Genomic DNA, 23,791 nt, shown 5'->3' on the forward strand with positions numbered 1-23,791 from the left:
GTATCTTCAAATAGATTAAAACCATAAAACATTGAGTATTCCACACATAATTCCTAGATAACTTTCAAATACTGAGAATTTAACACAAGCAAGGACATAGTATTGGAATTTATTGTGTTGTGAATGCTGAGTTTAGTAATGTCGACATTTTGAAGCTCCCCACGGCAACTTGTATCCTTAAATAAACTAAAACCATAATAACACTAAATATTTCACACATAATTCCGTGATACTTTTCCAACACTGAGAATTTAACACATACAAGGACATAGTATTGGAATTTATAGCGGGCAAGGAGAAGAGAGTGAATTCCTTGAGAGAGCCACAGTTGATGATGGCGTCGGTACCTGCCGCCAAGAGACACGGTTGACCTAACTGGAGTGCCGTTATATTTTCAGCCTGTATAGAGGTGACAGTGCCGTGACAGAGGTGGTGGAGGTTATTAATGCACCAAGGAACAGGTGTGTAAGGTGTGGCAGTGGTGTTGATAAGGGATTAGTGTGTAAGGAAGGAAAGAATTGTGGTGGGCCGAGTGCACAACAAACAGTGGTGATGGCCGTGTGGTGTTGCTTATACACCCCATAAACACCCCGCAACACATCCACAACATGCCCATTTACACCCAAACACACAAAGTGAAGTGATGACATTCCCGACAGCACCAGCGGCAAGACAAGAGACCAATGCAACTCTTCACCACGACTCTCCACAACGCCTCACCATCATTTATTTCAGGTATTTCTAAGGCCACTCTCTTATTTGTAGGTTTTCTTTGCATATGAGAGTGAAAACAGTGCCCAAATGTTGAAAAGGTGATGGGTATAACGAGCAGTTGTCAGTATTACCAGGTATTATTTGCTTCTTTGACTCACCGTAAGCCAAACATGTGTCAGAATGCAGGCATTACAGTACCGTTGCATGTTCCTGGGCAAGTTTTGCCGATGGGGCTTAATTATGTTGTGGTGAGATAATAAATGCAACATAAGGATTATGGAGTCCGCGCTGCAGTGTTCCCGGATGTTACCTCCCGCCCGGCCCCCGTCCCGCCCCCCGAGCTCCTCCCCTGTCCCCCCCTTGGCAACCTGCGGGTTCTAATACTTTTTTTGATATATTCTCTAAAAATAATATTACGCTTCCATGATGTGTTTTATGGTTTCTCTAAATATTTCGTTGTGTTTGAAGTGTGTTCCGCGCCTGTGTTCGGTAAATATGTGGCGTTTAGTGGTGTTTTATAGCTTAAATATGAGCTGCCATAACCTTCAAAATTTCCCATCTCTCAATTTCATTTTTTAAATTTTGAGGTGTAACTGGGCCTTTATGGTATCAAAAAATTGTGTGTACTTTTTTAAGCGTGAAATCAATCCATTGAGTGAAATATGTGGACTTTGAAGTGGTGTTTTGTCCCGTTTAACGTAAGTTTTATTTTTTTAGATTTTATTTGTTTACGTTTCTGTTTGACGGTCAAACTCGTTGTAGAATGCCTTAAAAGAAAGCTCAGTCTCTGTAGAATGTGTTAGAATATTCGCCAAGTGAAAATAGGTTGACTTTACAAGAGTTTCTGATGAGTTTAGAGTTTAATGGTTTTGTTTTACATAAATGCTTTTTCACTCGTTCACTTCTGGTTCTAGGTCAGTGTTGGATGCCTGAGAAGAGAGTTTACATTGTCTAATATTTTTCGAAAGAAATATAAAGTCGAAATGGCTGGACGTTTTGGCAGCGTTATAAGTGGAAATGTTTATATACATTTCATATACTTAATTTAGACAGTTTTTTTAAAACTAGTTAAGCAGGAGATGTTTTGACGTTTTGGATATTAATTAAATTATCTATCAAGTCATAAAAGAGTAAGCATTCGGCCTTGGCTTCGTTTTTTCTTGAAGTCATTTTTAAAATGATTTACGTAATTCAGCCAAGTCACCACTGTTCCCGCGCTCTTGATGACGTCACAGCCAAGGGGGTGACTCAGGCCGGTGTCCCTCCCTCCCTCCCTACCGCCCAGTTCGTCGATATTTTGCCTTATATCTAGTGATTTCTACGTGTTTTTCCGTGTTTCTTGGCTCAGGTGTGTAGATATTAGTAGCAGAAGGAACAAGGAAGGAGAAATAAAAGAGTATGAGGAGGAAGGAAGGAGAAAGGGAGGAATAAGTGGAGGAGCAGACAAGCCACAATAGGTGCTCTCCCTACACTTCCTCAATATTTTGCCTAATATCTCGTGTTTTCTAAGTGTTTTGATGTGTTTCTAGGCTCAGGCGTGTAGATGGGAGCAGTAGAAGAAAGAAAAAAAGGAAGAAGAAAGGAAAATGGAAGTGGAAGAAGAGGAGGAGCCAAACCACAATATTTAGGTAAGTCCCCTTTTTAATGTTACCGTTCTTTATAAGGCCTTTTGGTGTTTTTGGGTTATATCTGAAGTATTTTGAGTGTGTTTGGTAGTGTTGCAGGGTGTTTTGAGTGTATTTTGTGTGTTTTCAGTGTGTGTTAGATGTTTTTAGGTATATTTTACATATCTTGAGTGTGGTGTAGTTGGGTGTTTGAATATATGAGTGTGTTCTGAGTGCGGTTAGGGGAATTTTGAGGTGTTGCATGGTGTATTGAGTGTGTTTTAGGTTAGTTTTAAGGGTTCTAAGTGGTCTGTGCGTGTGTGGGGATGATTTTGGTGTGTGGTGAGTATTTTAAGTGGTCTGTGTGTATGTGTGTGTGTGTGTATGGAGTGTGTGGGTATGATTTTGGTGTGTGCTGTGTGTTTTAAGTGGTCTGTGCAGGTGTTTGGAGTGTGTGGGTATGATTTTGGTTTGTGCTGAGTGTTTTAAGTGGTCTGTGCATGTGTGTGGAGTGCCTTGTGAGTGTTAGGGTATGATTTTGGTGTGTGCTGGGTGTTTTTAAGTGGTCTGTGCATGTGTGTGGAGTGTCTTGGGAGTGTGTGGGGATGATTTTGGTTTGTGCATGATTTCAGGGCACTGTCCCCAAGAAACTGTCCAGTGCGCTCGCCTCAATTCCCGGCCTCCCCTTCGCAGCTCCTCCACCCGCCTGATTTGACGTCACATAAAATGACAAATGTATGGTATATAATTTTGTTTGTGCGTAGGGGTTCCTTGAGACGTGTCATGTATTTGAAGGGTTATGCAAGGGTAAAAAGGTTGGGAAACGCGGCCTTATTTGTTTGTTACCATATCTCTCTCTCTCTCTCTCTCTCTCTCTCTCTCTCTCTCTCTCTCTCTCTCTCTCTCTCTCTCTCTCTCCAAACATTAGCAGGTGGTGTGACTTTATTTTTTTTTTCTTACTTTTGAAAAATCTCAGCCTTTTTACCAACCTAACGTAATGTAGCACCCCATAACCACTCCCTCTCACTCCCTGGCAGGTCCAAACACTCTGTACCAAACTGACATCATATTTTTTCAGCTTTTTTTTTTTTTTTTTTTTTTTATGTATATTTATTTTTTTCCTCTTTTTTCAATAATTCCCCACCCATCCTAGCCTAACCTAGTGCAACAACCCCAGTACTATTACCTCCTCTCTTCTGCAGTTCCAGTCATGTTTTTAATGATTTTTTAATATTTTTCTTGTTTTCTCGTACTATTTCAGGAATTTAAGGGCATGCTGTGATCCAGATTTGAAAAATTTATTTTAAAAGAAGTTATAGAATTTATGACCTGAAATTTTTAGGATATTGTAAGCTATTGGTTGTCTTTGAAGTATTTACCTTGTTGTATTGATATGATAATCCAAATATCTTACTTATGTGTTTTTAGGGGTTCAGATTTTCCTGTATAATCTTTAGTCTTCATTATTTTTTCCTCTCCCATCAAATAGTTCCATACCGGTCTTCTCTTACTCTTTCCTAGTTCAATTACATGACATTTGTTGACACTAAACTCCAATTTCCACTTGTTGCTCCACTCATAGATCTTGTTTATATCTTTCTGTAACAACAAACAGTCCTCCCTGGTTTTGATAACTCTTAGCAGCTTTGCATCATCACCAAACATATTAATATAACTGATTACCCTAATGTGAATGTCGTTTACATAAATCTGAAACATAATGGGCCATGGCTAACACTGACCCTTGTGGCACCCCAAGATGAGTAAGTATCTCTGATCACAGTTCTCATTTCCCTATCCTTCAAATAATCTCTTGTCCATTGGAGCAAGGTTCCTCACAGTCCTTCTATGTTCTCTAGTTTCCAAAGTAGTCTTCCATGCGGGACTTTATCAAAAGGCTTTTTTATGTCCAGGTATTCTGTGTCCACTATATGTCTCTGCTTTCCAGTCCTTCTGTAACTCTCGAGTAGAAGCTTAATAAGTTTGATACACATGACTTCCGTGTCCTGAACCCAAATTGTCTTTTCAATATGACTTGTTCTTCTTCCAGATGTTTAACCCATTTTTCTTTGATAATGATTTCACACAACTTCCCCAAAACACTTCTAAGTGACACTGGTCTGTAGGTTAGTGGTTAAGTTGCCTTTCCTCTTTTAAATATCAGTATTACATTAGCTCTCTTCCATTCTAGTGGAACTTTCCCTTCATTTAGTGAACTTGTAATTACTTCCCAAATTGGTGTGTGTGTGTGTGTGTGTGTGTGTGTGTGTGTGTGTGTGTGTGTGTGTGTGTGTGTGTGTGTGTGTGTGAACTTGTAATTATTTCCCAAATTGGTGTGTTTGTGTGTGTGTGTGTGTGTGTGTGTGTGTGTGTGTGTGTGTGTGTGTGTGTGTGTGTGTGTGTGTGAACTTGTAATTATTTGTGTGTGTGTGTGTGTGTGTGTGTGTGTGTGTGTGTGTGTGTGTGTGTGTGTGTGTGTGTGTGTGTGTGTGTGTGTGTGTGTGTGTTTATGTGTTTGTGTAGTTAGTTGTAGTTTTACAGGACCTGGGCTTTATGCTGGTGTGGCCCTGTCTCCATATCTACACTTATCCAATTTTTCTTTAAAACTATGCACACTCATTGCTGACACCACTTCTTCACCCAAACTGTTCCACGTCTCAACACATCTTTGCGGGAAACTCAATTTTTTAACATCTCTCAGGCATCTTCCCTTCCTCAGCTTTTTACTATGCGATCTTGTTGTTTGAATGTCATATTTCTCTCTCAGTCTAACCTAACCTTATAATTTTATTTATTTATTGATTTATTTTTAACTAACCTAACCAAACATTTGCAGGTCCGCAGAAAACGACACGCCGATTTATTTGAAGTGAAGGACAGAGATTAAAACAGCCTTGAAAAACACCACACCTGTTTTGTCCACCGCCATCACCACCTTCTCCCAGATCAAGGACAAACTGTATTACAGACTCACACATAAGGAAGAGGTGCGTGTGAGTGTGTTTGGATGCGTTTGGGTGTGTTTTGGGTCTGTTTGGGTGTGTTTTGAGGTGTTTAGAGTGTGTTTGGTATGTTTTGGGGTTCTTGGGTGCATTTGAGGTGTGTTTTGGATGTGTTTTGAGTGTGTTTAGATGTGTTTTGGCATGTTTGGGTGTGTTTCAGTGTGTTTGGGTGTGTTTGAGTGTGTTTGGGTGTGTTTTGAGTGTGTTTCATGTGTTTTTGATACATTTGAATGTGTTTTTGGATATTATAAGTGTTTGGGTGCAATTTTGGGTGTGGTTCAGCGTGTGTTATGATGCTAATGTATTTTAAGCTAACCTGCCACCCAAGACTCTCTCTCTCTCTCTCTCTCTCTCTCTCTCTCTCTCTCTCTCTCTCTCTCTCTCTCTCTCTCTCTCTCTCTCTCTCTCTCTCTCTCTCTCTCTCTCTCTTTCGTGGTGACAACACGTACCTGCGCTTGGCTCCTGATCGACTGCTTGCCATACCACCTGTACATTTTTTTACCAGCCAGTTTTTCATACTGGCTGCTCCAGGTATGCACCAACTCTGATGCTATAGCCATGACAGTATAAAAAGCCAGTAAATGGAGGAAAACAACTGAAAATATGTGGTAAACTGTACCTCGACTAGCCCTACACTGACGTCATCGCAATAACAACTGTCCGTTGCATCACACTCCCACAAGTTTTAGTTGATATAGACAGTGTTGTGGCATTTTTCTGCTGTGTATTGATATCCTACAGCACAAGATTTCAAGATGACTAGGACAAGGACACAGCAGAGCCAGGCAACTGGACGGAGTGCTCAACAAGAGAAGTCCTCTACACCTGTACTTGACCAGGCAGAGGAGCAGGACACACCAATGACCGCTGCGCAAACTACAACACAAAATCTACCAATACCTCAGAAAACCCCCTTCCACACCAGTGCTACACCTTCTGACATCTTGGACCTAATCACTGATGAAACTGAAACCATCTCAGAGGAAGGTAAAATTATTGTCAATACTATTATCAAGGCAAATGCAGCTAATAAATAATCAGAAAGATGAAAAAATTTCCCAACTTGAAAGTCATGTTAAACAACTTGAAAATAGGGTAACAGAACTTGAGAATCAAGTGGATGAAGTTAATCAATATGAGAGAAGGGACACTGTCATTATTAGTGGTCCTGATCTACCGAAGGAACAGCAAAATGAAAATTGTGTAGATGTGATCCATCAGAGATAAACTTTGCATAAATATAAATAACACTGACATTAATGTTGCCCATAGACTAGGCGCAAAGAAATCACAGAATGATTCCAGGCCAATCATTGTCAAACTCCAGAGCAGACAAACAAAATACACTATTATGAATGCATGTATAACAGTTAAGCCTGAGCTATATATTAATGAAAGCTTAACCACAAAACGCCGATCATTATTCAAGATAATATGGGATATAAGGAAACAACACAGAGATAAATTTCAACAATGTTATACAAATGATGGGAAAATTGTTGTGAAATTAAAGCACTCTCAACGGAAACACATAATCACAAATGATGTAGGTCTTACACATTTTCTTGATAGTTATCCACTACTAAAAACATCTCGGTACCCACAGGTGTAAACCTTGCAACTGTAGCTACCCTAAATTCACAACTATAATTTGCATCAGTGTCCTATGTTGTTTTATTTTACTAATAGTATTTTTCTATTTGTTACAGCTCCTTGTAATGGATTCAGTGTAACAAATATTATTATTGCCTATCATTATTACATATATAATTACATGTACTACTATTGCTACTACTACCACTACCAGTGTCCTTTGCTGTTTTGCTTAACTAATATTATTTATTAGTTTTTGTTACAGCTCCTTCTATTAGTTTGTGTAACAAATGTTGTTATTGCTACCATTATTACATATATGATTACATGCACTACTATTGCTACTACTACCACTGCCAGTGTTCTATGCTGTTTTCTTTAACTAATAGTTAATATTATTTATATTAGTTTCAGTGTCACAAATATTATTATTGCTACCATTATTACATACATTATTGCATATACTACTATTGCTATTACTTCCAATTTAATATGATTACTTCCTATGAAGTGTAACAGTTTTGTTGTTCTACCATTTATTTCCACTATTTACTATACTGTCCCTAAAATAACTAATGTCAATACTAAAGACATCACTGTGACACACTACTATTACTACTACTACTACTACTACTACTACTACTACTACTACTACTACTACTACTACTACTACTACTACTACTACTACTACTACTACTACTACTACTACTACTACTACTACTACTACTACCACCACCACCACCACCACCACCACCACCACCACCACCACCACCACCACCACCACCACCACCACCACCACCACCACCACTACTACTACTACTACTACTACTACTACTACTACTACTACTACTATTACCATCACAATGATAAATACTAGTACTATACTGTATTTCTTCTCTATATTTGCATACCTGGAGAGACCTATTTGGTTTTAATTTGCTTTTGTTTAGTTATTGATTAGTGTACTTAATTACTGATTTATATCACATTGTTTGCAACATATGGAAAATTTATTTTATTCTTTGTATGATGATAATGAAGTGTTCTCTTTAAACTTAGAATTTAGTGTTATAGAAAAAATTTCAGGTCAACGAGATCCTAATTCTTTATCCTAATATTTCAATTTTGAGGATTATATATCATCAACTAAATCATTATGTAACAATTACCTTAACATTATACATATCAACATTAGATCACTTCACAAACACTTTGATGTACTAAAATCTTTCCTTAATTGTTTACCAAAACCACCTGATATAATTGCTGTTACTGAGACATGGCTACAAGAACACACTAAACATCTTTATTTTTTGGATGGTTATGATTCATATCACTTAATAAGAACTGAAAGAGAACATGAAGGATATCTATTTTTGCTAACAATATGTTACAAACAGAATTGTTAAACCCATTTTGCTTCATTAATGTAAACATTGAAATGTGTACTCTTAAACTTACATTAGGAGATTCAAATTATATAATTACTGTTCTTTACAGACCTAAGAGCAAACATGTAGGTGTCAATGAATTTACATCTGATATGAATGATATGCTGAATAATGACATCTTCAGACGTAACAAATCATTAATTATAGGAGACTTTAACATAAATTTATTGGAGCATTCTACCCACATTCCTACAAACTTTTTCCTTAATACCATGCAAACACTAAATTATTTCCCCCACATATCCAGACCTACACGATTTCCGGATACTCCTGCTCTAGGTCAGCCCTCGCTACTAGATCAAATCTGGTCAAATTTCACACCTCACTCATTCTCAGGGATCCTTCACTGCTGTATATCTGACCACCTTCCCATTTTCATTAATATCAATCAGCAATCTAAACCCAACAAAAATACAAGAGATAAAATTTAGAAATTATTAGTTAGTATATATATCTTAACATGTGTATATATTGTATTTATATGCTCATATATTGTATTTATATGTAAAATTGAATGTCTGTATGTCTGTATACATGATCAAATTGTACATCTCCTATGAATAGTCATCCATTCTTTTTATTGTCTTAAGTAATAAACGAATCTTAATTATCTTTTGTGTAATATATGAATCTAATACTAGGATATTATATATAGTTATAATAATGTCATCATTACAGTAATAGATATTGTTGCCCCAGCCAGATTGTTTAATATTTTTAAGGATATTTTTTCTATGAGGAAAATTATTTTCCAGTATCCTTCACACACTGCGTCATCCTGATCTTCTTTACATGTCCTCTTGTCCTTCCATCTTCTGTCACCAGCACCAGGTCTTCCTTGTCTATTTTGTTCAATGCCATTGACTATCTTGTACATTGTTATTAGGTCCCCTCATTCTCTTCTATCTTGTAAGGTTGGCAGTCACATTTCCTTCAGCCATTCTTTGTATATTAGGTCCTTTAGTTCTGGCACCATTTTTTTAGCAATCTTCTGTATCTGTTCTAATCTTCTCATATCCTTTTCAGAACTCGTGGAGACCACACCACAGCTGCATATTCCAGCCTTGGGCGTATCATGCTTGTGATGATTTTTTCATCATATCTTTGTCCATGAATTGAAATGTCAACATTTTACATGATAATCCAAATATCTTGCTTATGTGTTTTGGGGTTCAAATTTTCCTGTATAATCACTCCCAGATCTTTTTCCTCTTTAGTCTTCATTATTTGTTCCTTATCCATCAGGTAGTTCCATACTGGTCTTCTCTTACTCTTTCTTAGTTCCATTACTTGACATTTCTTGGCATTAAACTCCAATTTCCACTTCCTGCTCCATTCATAGATTTTGTTTATATCTTCCTTTAACAGCAAAACGTCCTCCCTGGTTTTGATAACTCTTAGCACCTTTGCATCATCAGCAGATAGATTAATATAACTGTTTACCCCATTGTGAATGTCGTTTAAATAAATCTGGAACATAATGGGGGCTAACACTGACCCTTGTAGCACTCCGCTAGTTACTTTACCCCAAGTTGAGTATGTATTTCTGATCACAGTTCTCATTTCCCTGTCCTTCAAATAATCCCTTATTCATTCTGATAAGGTTCCTTGCAATCCTCCTTGTTCTCTAGTTTCTAAAGTAATCTTTCATGAGGGACTTTATCAAAAGCCTTTTTTATGTCCAGGTATACTGTGTCCACCATCTGTCTCTGCTTTCCAGTCCTTCTATAACGCTTGAGTAGAAGCTTAATAAGTTTGATGCACATGACCGTCCTGTCCTGAACCCAAATTGTCTGTTCTATATGACTTTTTCTTCTTCCAGATTTTTAACCCATTTTTCTTTGACAATAATTTGACACAACTTCCCCAAAATGCTTGTAAGTGACGCTGGTCTGTAGTTTAGTGGTTCAGTTGCCTTTCTTCCTTTAGATATTGGTATTACCTTGGCTATCTTCCATTCGAGTGGAACTTTCACTTCATTTAGTGAACTTGTAATTATTTCCCAAATTGGTGTGTGTGTGTGTATTTACCTAGTTGTATTTTACGGGAGGGGAGCCTATGGTGGTGTTGTCCCGTCTCTGTATCTCACAGTGTCTAATTTTGTGTTCAAGTGGTGGTGGTGGTGGACTTTCCACACACCACCTCTCTGTCCAGTCTGTTCCATATATCTATCACTCTATGGGGGAAGCTGTAGTTGTCTTTTGTGAGTTTTAGTCCATGTCCTCTTGTGTCCCTTGTGTCCCATTTCAGCAGGTCCATCCTATCAGGAAGCTCCATATTATTCATTATTCTGTAGATGGTCAACAGGTTGCCTCTTTTTCTTCTCTGCTCCAGTGTTGGTCAGTCCAGTCTCTTTTCATACGTAAGAGCTGACAAGGTTGCGGCCAGTTTGGTGGCCGCTCTTTGTAGCCTTTCAATTTTCGTGATATTCTTCCTGGTGTGAGGTGACCACAGTATTGCTGCATACTCCAGTCGTGGTCTGATCAAGGATGCCAATAACTTTTTTCACCATATCTTCATCAATATATGTGAATGCAATTCTAATATTTCTCAGTAAGTTGTAGGTCTCACCAACAATTTTATTGATATGTTTATTGGGGGACATTTCCTTTGTTATGAGAACTCGCAGGTCCTTTTCACTTTCCACCTTCTTAATCTTCTCTTCTCCAAGTTGGTATTGTCTTGTTATCCTATTTTTGCTCTTCCTAAATTCCATTATGCTACATTTCTTAATGTTGAATTCCATCTCCCATCTTTTCCTCCATTACCATAGTCTATCTAAGTCCTGCTATAGACCCAACTTTCTTCAAAAGTTGTGTGTCATCTGCATAGAAACTCGTGTAGCTTTTATTTCTGTATGGGTGACTTTTGACGTGCTGGAACGCATTCCTTACTATTACATGTTGTAATGGGTTCGGTATACGGTAATTTTGATTTACGGTGAGGTTTTCAGGAATGCATATGTACCGCATGACGAGGACTTAGTGTATATTGTTATGATATTGTATTTTGATTGATATAAAGTATTTCAGCTTCAATATGGCCTGTGAAGGAAAAGGTATGTAATCTATTTTCTGTATAGCATGTTTATTGTTAAGTCCTCGTTTGTTAGTGTACAAATACTTTTTTTCAACCTACCAATTAGTCGTATGTTGTATCTATGGTCATGTTTGCTTGATTTAGGTTTAACCAATACTAAAGTGTGCTTATTGTGTTGTACAGTTTTGTGCATGAGAAGTGAATGTTATTACCTTTGGGTTTTCCTATTACACTTGTGTGTAGTTTGTATTGCTTTGCTTTACATTGTTTTTGCTTTGCCTTACTGATTATATTCATATCCTTGACGAAATATACTTTATTGCCAGTCTAACTGGTTTTCATGAATGGAAAGACAATGGTATGATTTTTTTTTTTCTGAATTGAAACATGTTTGTTTGCATTGATGTAGGATACCTAGCTATGTGTTAAAATGCTTAATGTATATTTGACTTGCTTGTGTGACGTCTCTGCTTTTCATACTCTTTAGTGATATTTTGGCTGTAGCTAGGGCTTACAAACATGTGGGTATTCCCACAAAACCACTACCTGCTTCTAGGTGCTTAAACATGCATCTTTTATTTTGTAACTTTGAATGGTGATATGCTTATTGTGTTAGTTTCAATGCTGATATATAATGCTAATAATGTCTGAGGTCTGTGATAATGGTGTATGCTCTGTTGTGGCATCTTGCATAGTTGATGTGATCAACTATGTAGCTTTTGTCTGCATGTACACCAATTTACTTTTCTCTATATATACCTTACTTCTTTTTCTTGTTACATTTATTGTGTATGCTTCAAAAAACTGAAATTCACTCAACATGCTGTGTTCCATTATAATCATTAGTGAGTCAAGTATTTTGTGTTCTGTGAAACTAAGCCCTCCTACACCATTATCCTGATAATTACTCAAATGTCAATATTTTGCTGCTTAACTTTTTAAGTTTTTTCAAAGTAATCCCTTTGGAAGAGAATTAAGGGTTAAGACACATTTCAAACTAAATTGGGCCTCCCACCTTGTTATTATTTTGTGAGAGCCCTTTGTTTGTTTGTGTGTTGCCTTAGGTTAACACCTTTATCATGTAAGACACAGTTTCCCTTACAGTTTTGATCATCATTAGGATTGAGAGACTAGAGTACCCTGACTTATAGTTTTGTCTTCAACATTTTTAGAACAATGATAACAACAATTATGATGAGACATAACATGATTAATGCATTGAAGTATTCATTATTGTTAAAATATCATATTTAGATACTAAATATGAAATAAAAACACAAATAAACCATTGTTTTTTTTCTGCTACCTCTATTATAAGTGTTGACTCAACACACTACAAAAAGGTACATACACACATACTGTGTGTGTACCTTTGGGCATGTGTATATTAGATATTTTGACATTTTTACTGATGTTATAAGCCTTTGTATGAAGTGAACATTTTCTTGACTTGGAACAATGAGCGATTCTTTATATAGTGAGAATAGGATCTCATATACTAATATATGCAGCTAAGAATTTATTATTCCCTCCTAGTGTTGGTGGTTATTTTTTGTCATAGTATTTGTTAAATATCTAGTATATACATGCCTACAGTGACCTCAAATAGCAGAAAGAAGAGTTGATAGGAGTAGCGGTACCTAATTAAGCAGAGTTGGAAGTCAATACATGTGGTGTGCGTGTCATCAATGAGTAATCAGATAACCCTAAATACGATATGAAATACCACAACCAGGCATTGGTAGCACTGAGACGAGTTTGAAAGCACGCGGTTTGAGAGTCGTTTGCTTACGGTTATGGGTGGCGTTGGTGTGAAATAAGGTAACAGGCAACCAAAGGCGCAAAAGGCGCACGCCTTACTTATTAATTATTCTTGAACACTAGCGAGCTCTCCTCTCCTAGTTATCGATACTCGTTGATTGATTGATTGATACATTTATTGTTGAATTAATAAATAATTACAAAAAAGGAGGAGGATGGACCTTGCCACCCTGCCCCCCATGGGCATAGACTTAAGGTTTGATTTGATTTGATAAGTTTATTGTTGAAAAAGTACAACAAAGGAGATGGGAGGAGCTTGCAACCCATCCCCAAACAAATGTTCATAGAAAACTAATGTATTGCAGTAAAAATAAATAACCTTAAGTATATTTACATTATTTACAAAGGTGGAGCAAAAAGTGGGAAATCCTTGAGGATGGCAGGGATTAATTATGTCATTGTTGAAAAACCACTTTATCATTGGTGGCAGATCCCAGTTCCCCTGTGGGCGGAAATGCACCAGCAAAGGACACTCCATGACATAGTGGGCAAGTGTGTGCCCTGCAAGACTGTGACACAGCTTACAGGGCACGGCAGCAGCCCCACTGACCTCCCAATAGTACCTGTAACCCAGCCTGAGACGCATAGCAACAAGGTCATGGGCTGCACTCTTCCTGCCATAGGTGACATGTACATAATGGACTGAACTGGGACTGCCTTTCCCATAACAAGTGTCAAGGTTATGAGCAATGGTGCTGCAAACATGACGTTTAAACTGACCCTTGATGTTATTATAAGTGTGTTCAACAGGACAGTCAGCAATGTCCTCAGTAAGGGAGTGACGGGGAAGAACATCAGCTTTTTCATTATGGGAAATGCCAACATGAGAAGGCACCCAGGTGAAACATACTCTGAGATTATCTCTCTCCAAGAGATCAATGACACCAAGACACTTGTTGATGAGATCACAATCAGCAGGGGAAGGAGACAACAATGAATATAAGGCACCCTGACTATCAACAAAAAAGTAAACATCTTTCCCCAAATGAAGGACAATTTGTAAACCTAGCATGGCATATAGTTCTGCCCTTGTAGAGGACAGGTTGTCAGGAAGCCTCTTGGACACCTCAGTGTCAGTGTATTCAGAGGAAGAGGTGTAGTTGCGGATGAACAGGCCACATCCAGATTTGCTGCCATCCACTGAACCATCACAGTAAACATGTACAGCCTGCACCCTTGGGAAGTTAGATCATTTATGCATAAAAAGATCTTCAAGCTCTCCTCTCCTAGTTATTGTTGATTGATTGATTGATACATTTATTATTGAATTAATAAATAATTACAAAAAAAGGAGGAGGATGGACCTTGCCACCCATGGGCAAAGACTTAAGGTTAAAGTATCAAAAAAATAACACTAGACAGTATACATAACAAGAATACAAGTATTTCATTAAATAAATACAGATATTGCACACCTTATTGCATAAACATCCTACAGTCTGGGCAAACTGAGTATATCCCTGAGAGTGGTTGAGTCTAGGATGGTCAATGAGGCTGTACAAGTCATGCTGACCTTGTGGCCTAAATTTAACAATGAGAGGACATTCCATGATATAGTGACATACAGTGTGCCCCTTTGGTGCACCACACAGCACACACCAGGAGAAGCACTGACTTCCCAAAAGTATTTGTAGCCTAATCTGAACCTCATTGCCACCCTGTCATGTGATGCAGTGTGTCTCCCGTAGGTGTGTGTAGGCACAGTTCTGGGAGACGCGTGCATAGTGAAGACTAGACTGCTACTGCCCCTATGGCAACAAAGCTCCAACTGATCACTAATGCTACTATGTACAAAGTCCTTAATGCTACTTTTAACATAACCCAGAGTGTACTCAGTGCCAGGGTCCACTGTATCATCTTGTAGGGCACACTGAGCAAGGTGGTCTGCTTTTTCATTTAGCGGGATACCCACCCACATGAGGGTATCCAGATGAAATGGACCGTGGCACCAGCACCTTCTAGGGTGTGGATGAGATCTAGACACTTATTAACTAGATCACAGTCCATGGGGAGGTGGATTGAAGGGCATACAGTGCAGCCTGACTGTCAATAAATAAATATACGTACATTCTTTTGGAGAGGCGCCACAATGTGGAGCACCTCCAGTCAAAAGAAGGCAGGCAGGAGGGGATAGGGGGAGTGTGTGGCGTGAGGATAACAAGCAGTTAGCAGCCTCTTGTTCCATGTCCCTGTGCGAAAGTATGGCAAGAAAACAAATCGAGTGCGGTATATAATTAATCTCCCACCAATCTCATCTCTTTCTTAGCGCTGAAATGTGTCTCAGTGAGCACAAAGTTAGTGTGATCTTATAGTGTGGTGTGGATGTGAGGGCGTGAGGTGGGAGTGTGTCAGCCAAAGGAAGGGCAGCACATTCGAAGACAGCCGAGGTGATCCCACACCAGCTGAAGAAATCCTCGGCCTTTAGTCTTATGGCGGCGGGCGAGTGCGGTTCCTTGTGTTTGCGTGCGTGGCGTCGCGGTTAGTGTAGAGATAATAGTGTGCGTTAGTTTATCTTATTGAATGCGTCTTCCTCGCGTTGGATTTGGTAAGTTGAGGTTGTTATTTAAGCTTCAATATAATAACTGCAATAAAGTACTAAGTCGCTACTAAGCATTAACCTGAACCACGTGACTCCTATACTGATCTCCGTTAATAATGAAATACTAGCTTTGATAACCACACCACACTAACTCCCTCCTTCTCCTCTTTACAGGTGAGTACCCGTATCACAGGTCACACCGTGGGACTGACACCGCTGGAGCAACCCTTCGAAATAAAGTAAAGTACAAATTACGGTTTGCTAGGCGTTAGGTGTTAGGCATCGGGCGATAGGCGGCGCGGCTAACCATTCTCTTCCAGGTACAAACTAACCTTCTCTTCCAGGTACATGTTAATTATCTAGTCTTCCCCAGTAATGCCCTGGTTAGCGCACCTTGGCGGCGATCCAGGAGCCTCGTGCTGGTGGTGGTGGTGGCGGCGTGGCAGGCTGGCAGGCTGGCTGTGGCGGGCGTGCACATGCTATCATATAGTATGGATGGAAGTATGCAAACCTCGCAATGAAGATGGAAAAGGTGAAGAAATGGTTCTATCTTGACTTTTGTGTGTGTGTGTGTGTGTGTGTGTGTGTGTAGGTAAGATTATTGTTTAATTTTTTACAGGTCTAATCAATACCTATTTCTTATAGGTCAAACTATCCCATGCAGGTCAAACTAACCATTTATATTGTTCTCTAAAAGACCAAACTTTTTTTTTTTTTTTTTAAGTAGGACAAACTGTAATCTTTCTCTTTTCTCTTTCAGGTCAAACTAATCTTTTTTTTTTCTGTGCAGCTCAAAGTAATCTCTTTCTTGCAGCTCTCTCTCTCTCTCTCTCTCTCTCTCTCTCTCTCTCTCTCTCTCTCTCTCTCTCTCTCTCTCTCTCTCTCTTTCATATTTCTATCATCTCGATTCTTATTTAGTGTATATATTTTCTCTCTATACCTTCTATATTCTCTTTACTTGCATCTATCTTGTTTCTATTGACATTTCTCACTAGTGTTCTGAATCTCATATTCCTTTGTTTTAATACAGTAACATGAACAAGGTTGTGAATGTTCGGGTGTGGTGTGGATGAGCAAGCCAGCGAGCAAGCTGGCATGAGGAGCCGAGCGGGGGAGGCAGCTCAGCATGTGTAGGCTATGTGAGGCTAGCCAAGATGTATGAATATTGTACTGTACTTATGCTATGGAATGGTTTTGTTACTGTAAAGCATATTTAAGAAAAATAAAAATATGGCTGATTTCCTTGTGTATAAGTTTCCGGTGTATGCGAGTGTGTGTAACTGTGTATGGCGTGTGGATGGTTGAGCGAGGGTGTGGGTGCAGGCTGCAGACTGAGGCACATGACGTGGAGCCTGTGGTGACCGGTGACTGGTTCACTCTGGTATTTACACGACTGCCGAGGGAATAATACATAAAGTTCAGTCTTAGGCGCTCACGAGGGAATATACTTTAGCACTCCCGAGAGAATATACATACTGTAAGGTTCAGTCTAGCCAAGTTAGTTATTAAAGATCTAATCGGACACCGGAATTCTGTTTCAAGGTAAGAAGGACTGCTAATCAAGTCATTTTACATTGTTGTGCTTCAAAACGATAAAATTCATAAAAAGAAAAACAAGTCTATATAGAGAAACCAAAGTAAAAGTAGTTTTCAGCTTTTTTCCACCAAAATACAGAAATGCATACAAAACGCATGAATACAGACTATTTGTTTAAGGAACTGAAATATGTCAAAATTTGGTTATTTTAATGTTTTCCAGCATTTTATGCACCAAAACTCAGAAAGGCAAACAAACCACTATATTTGGTAAAAGGTCGCATTATGTGATTTTAAGTTTTATGAAAAAAAACTCATAATTTTTTCATAAAACACCTTAAAACACAAATAAGAGTTTTTTTTTTTTTACAAATATAGTGTTTTGCCTGCATTTTGAGTTTTGGTGCATAAAATGCTGGAAAACACCAAAATAACCAATTTTTGACATTTGAGTTCCTTAAACAAACAGTGTGTAATCATGCGTTTTGCCTGCATTTCTGTGTTTTGGTGCAAAAAAAGCTGAAAACTACAAAATAACACGTTTTTCTTACTTTTATTTTGGTTTCTTTATAGTGTGTGTGTGTGTGTGTGTGTGTGTGTAATTCACTGTTTGATCTGCTGCAGTCTCTGACGAGACAGCCAGACGTTACCCTACGGAACGAGCTCAGAGCTCATTGTTTCCGATCTTGGGATAGGTCTGAGACCAGGCACACACCACACACCGGGACAACAAGGTCACAACTCCTCGATTTACATCCCGTACCCTACTCACTGCTAGGTGAACAGGGGCTACACGTGAAAGGAGACACACCCAAATATCTCCACCCGGCCGGGGAATCGAACCCCGGTCATCTGGCTTGTGAAGCCAGCGCTCTAACCACTGAGCTACCGGGCCGTGTGTGTGTGTGTGTGTGTGTGTGTGTGTGTGTGCGTGACTTCGGCGAAGTCACACAGACTCTTAAAGAAGATTATAAGACTATCATGAGATATAAGGAGAATATTGTCAGAAAAATATTCAATCCGCAATTACCTATCACTTTAAATGAGAGAGAGAGAGAGAGAGAGAGAGAGAGAGAGAGAGAGAGAGAGAGAGAGTTGTAGGTCTAAGAGGCGCGAGGACTCTGTCACTGGGAGTGTGCGTGGCGGACCATATACCACACACCATACACCACAATTTGGTGTCTTTCACTCTCTCACCACACGCACCACTGTCACCATACACCACAATTTGCTCTCTTTCACTCTGTCACCACACACACCGCTGTCACCATACACCACAATTTGCTCTCTTTCTCTGTCTCCACACACACCACTGTCATCACACACCACACTGCTCTCTTTCCCTCTTTCACCACACACACCATACACCACAATTTGCTCTCTTTCACTCTATCACCACACACACCACTGTCACCACACCATACACCAACTGCTCTCTTCCACTCTTTCACCACACACACCATACACCACAATTTGCTCTCTTTCACTCTATCACCACACACACCACTGTCACCACACCATACACCAACTGCTCTCTTCCACTCTATCACCACACACACCAGTCACCACACACCATACACCACACTGCTCTCTACCACTCTATCACACACACACTACACACATTTTGTATTTTTTTTTTTTTTTTTTTTTTTAGTTATTATTTGTTTGTGTTCCTTTTTATTTGTTTTGAATGTTGTGATTTGTAATGTCGATATTTTGTCACTCATCTCTCACTGTTTAGCATGTTTGTTTTTAATGATTGTTATTTTTTTTTTATTTGTGTATTCTTTAATTAGATTTATATATTGTGTGTTGTGAATGCTGAGTTTTGGTAATGTCGACATTTTAAAGCTCCTCCCACGGCTGCTTGTATCTTCAAATAGATTAAAACCATAAAAACATTGAGTATTCCACACATAATTCCCAGATAACTTTCAAATACTGAGAATTTAACACAAGCAAGGACATAGTATTGGAATTTATTGTGTTGTGAATGCTGAGTTTAGTAATGTCGACATTTTGAAGCTCCCACGGCAACTTGTATCCTTAAATAAACTAAAACCATAATAACACTAAATATTTCACACATAATTCCGTGATACTTTTCCAACACTGAGAATTTAACACATACAAGGACATAGTATTGGAATTTATAGCGGGCAAGGAGAAGAGAGTGAATTCCTTGAGAGAGCCACAGTTGATGATGGCGTCGGTACCTGCCGCCAAGAGACACGGTTGACCTAACTGGAGTGCCGTTATATTTTCAGCCTGTATAGAGGTGACAGTGCCGTGACAGAGGTGGTGGAGGTTATTAATGCACCAAGGAACAGGTGTGTAAGGTGTGGCAGTGGTGTTGATAAGGGATTAGTGTGTAAGGAAGGAAAGAATTGTGGTGGGCCGAGTGCACAACAAACAGTGGTGATGGCCGTGTGGTGTTGCTTATACACCCCATAAACACCCCGCAACACATCCACAACATGCCCATTTACACCCAAACACACAAAGTGAAGTGATGACATTCCCGACAGCACCAGCGGCAAGACAAGAGACCAATGCAACTCTTCACCACGACTCTCCACAACGCCTCACCATCATTTATTTCAGGTATTTCTAAGGCCACTCTCTTATTTGTAGGTTTTCTTTGCATATGAGAGTGAAAACAGTGCCCAAATGTTGAAAAGGTGATGGGTATAACGAGCAGTTGTCAGTATTACCAGGTATTATTTGCTTCTTTGACTCACCGTAAGCCAAACATGTGTCAGAATGCAGGCATTACAGTACCGTTGCATGTTCCCTGGGCAAGTTTTGCCGATGGGGCTTAATTATGTTGTGGTGAGATAATAAATGCAACATAAGGATTATGGAGTCCGCGCTGCAGTGTTCCCGGATGTTACCTCCCGCCCGGCCCCGTCCCGCCCCCGAGCTCCTCCCTGTCCCCCTTGGCAACCTGCGGGTTCTAATACTTTTTTTGATATATTCTCTAAAAATAATATTACGCTTCCATGATGTGTTTTATGGTTTCTCTAAATATTTCGTTGTGTTTGAAGTGTGTTCCGCGCCTGTGTTCGGTAAATATGTGGCGTTTAGTGGTGTTTTATAGCTTAAATATGAGCTGCCATAACCTTCAAAATTTCCCATCTCTCAATTTCATTTTTTAAATTTTGAGGTGTAACTGGGCCTTTATGGTATCAAAAAATTGTGTGTACTTTTTTAAGCGTGAAATCAATCCATTGAGTGAAATATGTGGACTTTGAAGTGGTGTTTTGTCCCGTTTAACGTAAGTTTTATTTTTTAGATTTTATTTGTTTACGTTTCTGTTTGACGGTCAAACTCGTTGTAGAATGCCTTAAAAGAAAGCTCAGTCTCTGTAGAATGTGTTAGAATATTCGCCAAGTGAAAATAGGTTGACTTTACAAGAGTTTCTGATGAGTTTAGAGTTTAATGGTTTTGTTTTACATAAATGCTTTTCACTCGTTCACTTCTGGTTCTAGGTCAGTGTTGGATGCCTGAGAAGAGAGTTTACATTGTCTAATATTTTTCGAAAGAAATATAAAGTCGAAATGGCTGGACGTTTTGGCAGCGTTATAAGTGGAAATGTTTATATACATTTCATATACTTAATTTAGACAGTTTTTTTAAAACTAGTTAAGCAGGAGATGTTTTGACGTTTTGGATATTAATTAAATTATCTATCAAGTCATAAAAGAGTAAGCATTCGGCCTTGGCTTCGTTTTTTCTTGAAGTCATTTTTAGAATTATTTACGTAATTCAGCCAAGTCACCACTGTTCCCGCGCTCTTGATGACGTCACAGCCAAGGGGTGACTCAGGCCGGTGTCCTCCCTCCTCCCTACCGCCCAGTTCGTCGATATTTTGCCTTATATCTAGTGATTTCTACGTGTTTTCCGTGTTTCTTGGCTCAGGTGTGTAGATATTAGTAGCAGAAGGAACAAGGAAGGAGAAATAAAAGAGTATGAGGAGGAAGGAAGGAGAAAGGGAGGAATAAGTGGAGGAGCAGACAAGCCACAATAGGTGCTCTCCCTACACTTCCTCAATATTTTGCCTAATATCTCGTGTTTTCTAAGTGTTTTGATGTGTTTCTAGGCTCAGGCGTGTAGATGGGAGCAGTAGAAGAAAGAAAAAAGGAAGAAGAAAGGAAAATGGAAGTGGAAGAAGAGGAGGAGCCAAACCACAATATTTAGGTAAGTCCCTTTTAATGTTACCGTTCTTTATAAGGCCTTTTGGTGTTTTTGGGTTATATCTGAAGTATTTTGAGTGTGTTTGGTAGTGTTGCAGGGTGTTTTGAGTGTATTTTGTGTGTTTTCAGTGTGTGTTAGATGTTTTTAGGTATATTTTACATATCTTGAGTGTGGTGTAGTTGGGTGTTTGAATAAATGAGTGTGTTCTGAGTGCGGTTAGGGGAATTTTGAGGTGTTGCATGGTGTATTGAGTGTGTTTTAGGTTAGTTTTAAGGGTTCTAAGTGGTCTGTGCGTGTGTGGGGATGATTTTGGTGTGTGGTGAGTATTTTAAGTGGTCTGTGTGTGTGTGTGTGTGTGTATGGAGTGTGTGGGTATGATTTTGATGTGTGCTGTGTGTTTTAAGTGGTCTGTGCAGGTGTTTGGAGTGTGTGGGTATGATTTTGGTTTGTGCTGAGTGTTTTAAGTGGTCTGTGCATGTGTGTGGAGTGCCTTGTGAGTGTTAGGGTATGATTTTGGTGTGTGCTGGGTGTTTTTAAGTGGTCTGTGCATGTGTGTGGAGTGTCTTGGGAGTGTGTGGGGATGATTTTGGTTTGTGCATGATTTCAGGGCACTGTCCCCAAGAAACCGTCCAGTGCGCTCGCCTCAATTCCCGGCCTCCCCTTCGCAGCTCCTCCACCCGCCTGATTTGACGTCACATAAAATGACAAATGTATGGTATATAATTTTGTTTGTGCGTAGGGGTTCCTTGAGACGTGTCATGTATTTGAAGGGTTATGCAAGGGTAAAAAGGTTGGGAAACGCGGCCTTATTTGTTACCATATTTTCTTTCTCTCTCTCTCTCTCTCTCTCTCTCTCTCTCTCTCTCTCTCTCTCTCTCTCTCTCTCTCTCTCTCTCTCTCTCTCTCTCCAAACATTAGCAGGTGGTGTGACTTTATTTATTTTTTTTTTCTTACTTTTGAAAAATCTCAGCCTTTTTACCAACCTAACCTAATGTAGCACCCCATAACCACTCCCTCTCACTCCCTGGCAGGTCCAAACACTCTGTACCAAACTGACATCATATTTTTTTTCAGCTTTTTTTTTTTTTTTTTTTTTTTTTTTTATGTATATTTATTTTTTTCCTCTTTTTTCAATAATTCCCCACCCATCCTAGCCTAACCTAGTGCAACAACCCCAGTACTATTACCTCCTTCTCTTCTGCAGTTCCAGTCATGTTTTTAATGATTTTTTAATATTTTTCTTGTTTTCTCGTACTATTTCAGGAATTTAAGGGCATGCTGTGATCCAGATTTGAAAAATTTATTTTAAAAGAAGTTATAGAATTTATGACCTGAAATATTTAGGATATTGTAAGCTATTGGTTGTCTTTGAAGTATTTACCTTGTTGTATTGATATGATAATCCAAATATCTTACTTATGTGTTTTTAGGGGTTCAGATTTTCCTGTATAATCTTTAGTCTTCATTATTTTTTCCTCTCCCATCAAATAGTTCCATACCGGTCTTCTCTTACTCTTTCCTAGTTCAATTACATGACATTTGTTGACACTAAACTCCAATTTCCACTTGTTGCTCCACTCATAGATCTTGTTTATATCTTTCTGTAACAGCAAACAGTCCTCCCTGGTTTTGATAACTCTTAGCAGCTTTGCATCATCACCAAACATATTAATATAACTGATTACCCTAATGTGAATGTCGTTTACATAAATCTGAAACATAATGGGCCATGGCTAACACTGACCCTTGTGGCACCCCAAGATGAGTAAGTATCTCTGATCACAGTTCTCATTTCCCTATCCTTCAAATAATCTCTTGTCCATTGGAGCAAGGTTCCTCACAGTCCTTCTATGTTCTCTAGTTTCCAAAGTAGTCTTCCATGCGGGACTTTATCAAAAGGCTTTTTTATGTCCAGGTATTCTGTGTCCACTATATGTCTCTGCTTTCCAGTCCTTCTGTAACTCTCGAGTAGAAGCTTAATAAGTTTGATACACATGACTTCCGTGTCCTGAACCCAAATTGTCTTTTCAATATGACTTGTTCTTCTTCCAGATGTTTAACCCATTTTTCTTTGATAATGATTTCACACAACTTCCCAAAACACTTCTAAGTGACACTGGTCTGTAGGTTAGTGGTTAAGTTGCCTTTCCTCTTTTAAATATCAGTATTACATTAGCTCTCTTCCATTCTAGTGGAACTTTCCCTTCATTTAGTGAACTTGTAATTACTTCCCAAATTGGTGTGTGTGTGTGTGTGTGTGTGTGTGTGTGTGTGTGTGTGTGTGTGTGTGTGTGT

The 23,791-nt window shown here is 39.0% G+C and overlaps 3 long non-coding RNA genes across 3 annotated transcripts; all 3 read left to right on the forward strand.

Moving 5' to 3' along the window:
* Positions 1 to 99: 99 nt before the first annotated feature.
* On the forward strand, positions 100 to 2,276 carry LOC123499856. Its single transcript, XR_006673136.1, has 2 exons — positions 100 to 735; positions 2,244 to 2,276. It is a non-coding gene; the product is annotated as an uncharacterized LOC123499856 (long non-coding RNA).
* Positions 2,277 to 16,005: 13,729 nt separating this feature from the next.
* LOC123499857 lies at positions 16,006 to 17,371 on the forward strand. Its single transcript, XR_006673137.1, has 2 exons — positions 16,006 to 16,295; positions 16,794 to 17,371. It is a non-coding gene; the product is annotated as an uncharacterized LOC123499857 (long non-coding RNA).
* A 1,979-nt stretch (positions 17,372 to 19,350) lies between these two features.
* On the forward strand, positions 19,351 to 21,434 carry LOC123499850. Its single transcript, XR_006673131.1, has 2 exons — positions 19,351 to 19,903; positions 21,402 to 21,434. It is a non-coding gene; the product is annotated as an uncharacterized LOC123499850 (long non-coding RNA).
* Positions 21,435 to 23,791: the final 2,357 nt, after the last annotated feature.

Source organism: Portunus trituberculatus, chromosome 50, assembly GCF_017591435.1.
Source record: "Portunus trituberculatus isolate SZX2019 chromosome 50, ASM1759143v1, whole genome shotgun sequence".
Taxonomy (NCBI): Eukaryota; Metazoa; Arthropoda; class Malacostraca; order Decapoda; family Portunidae; genus Portunus; species Portunus trituberculatus.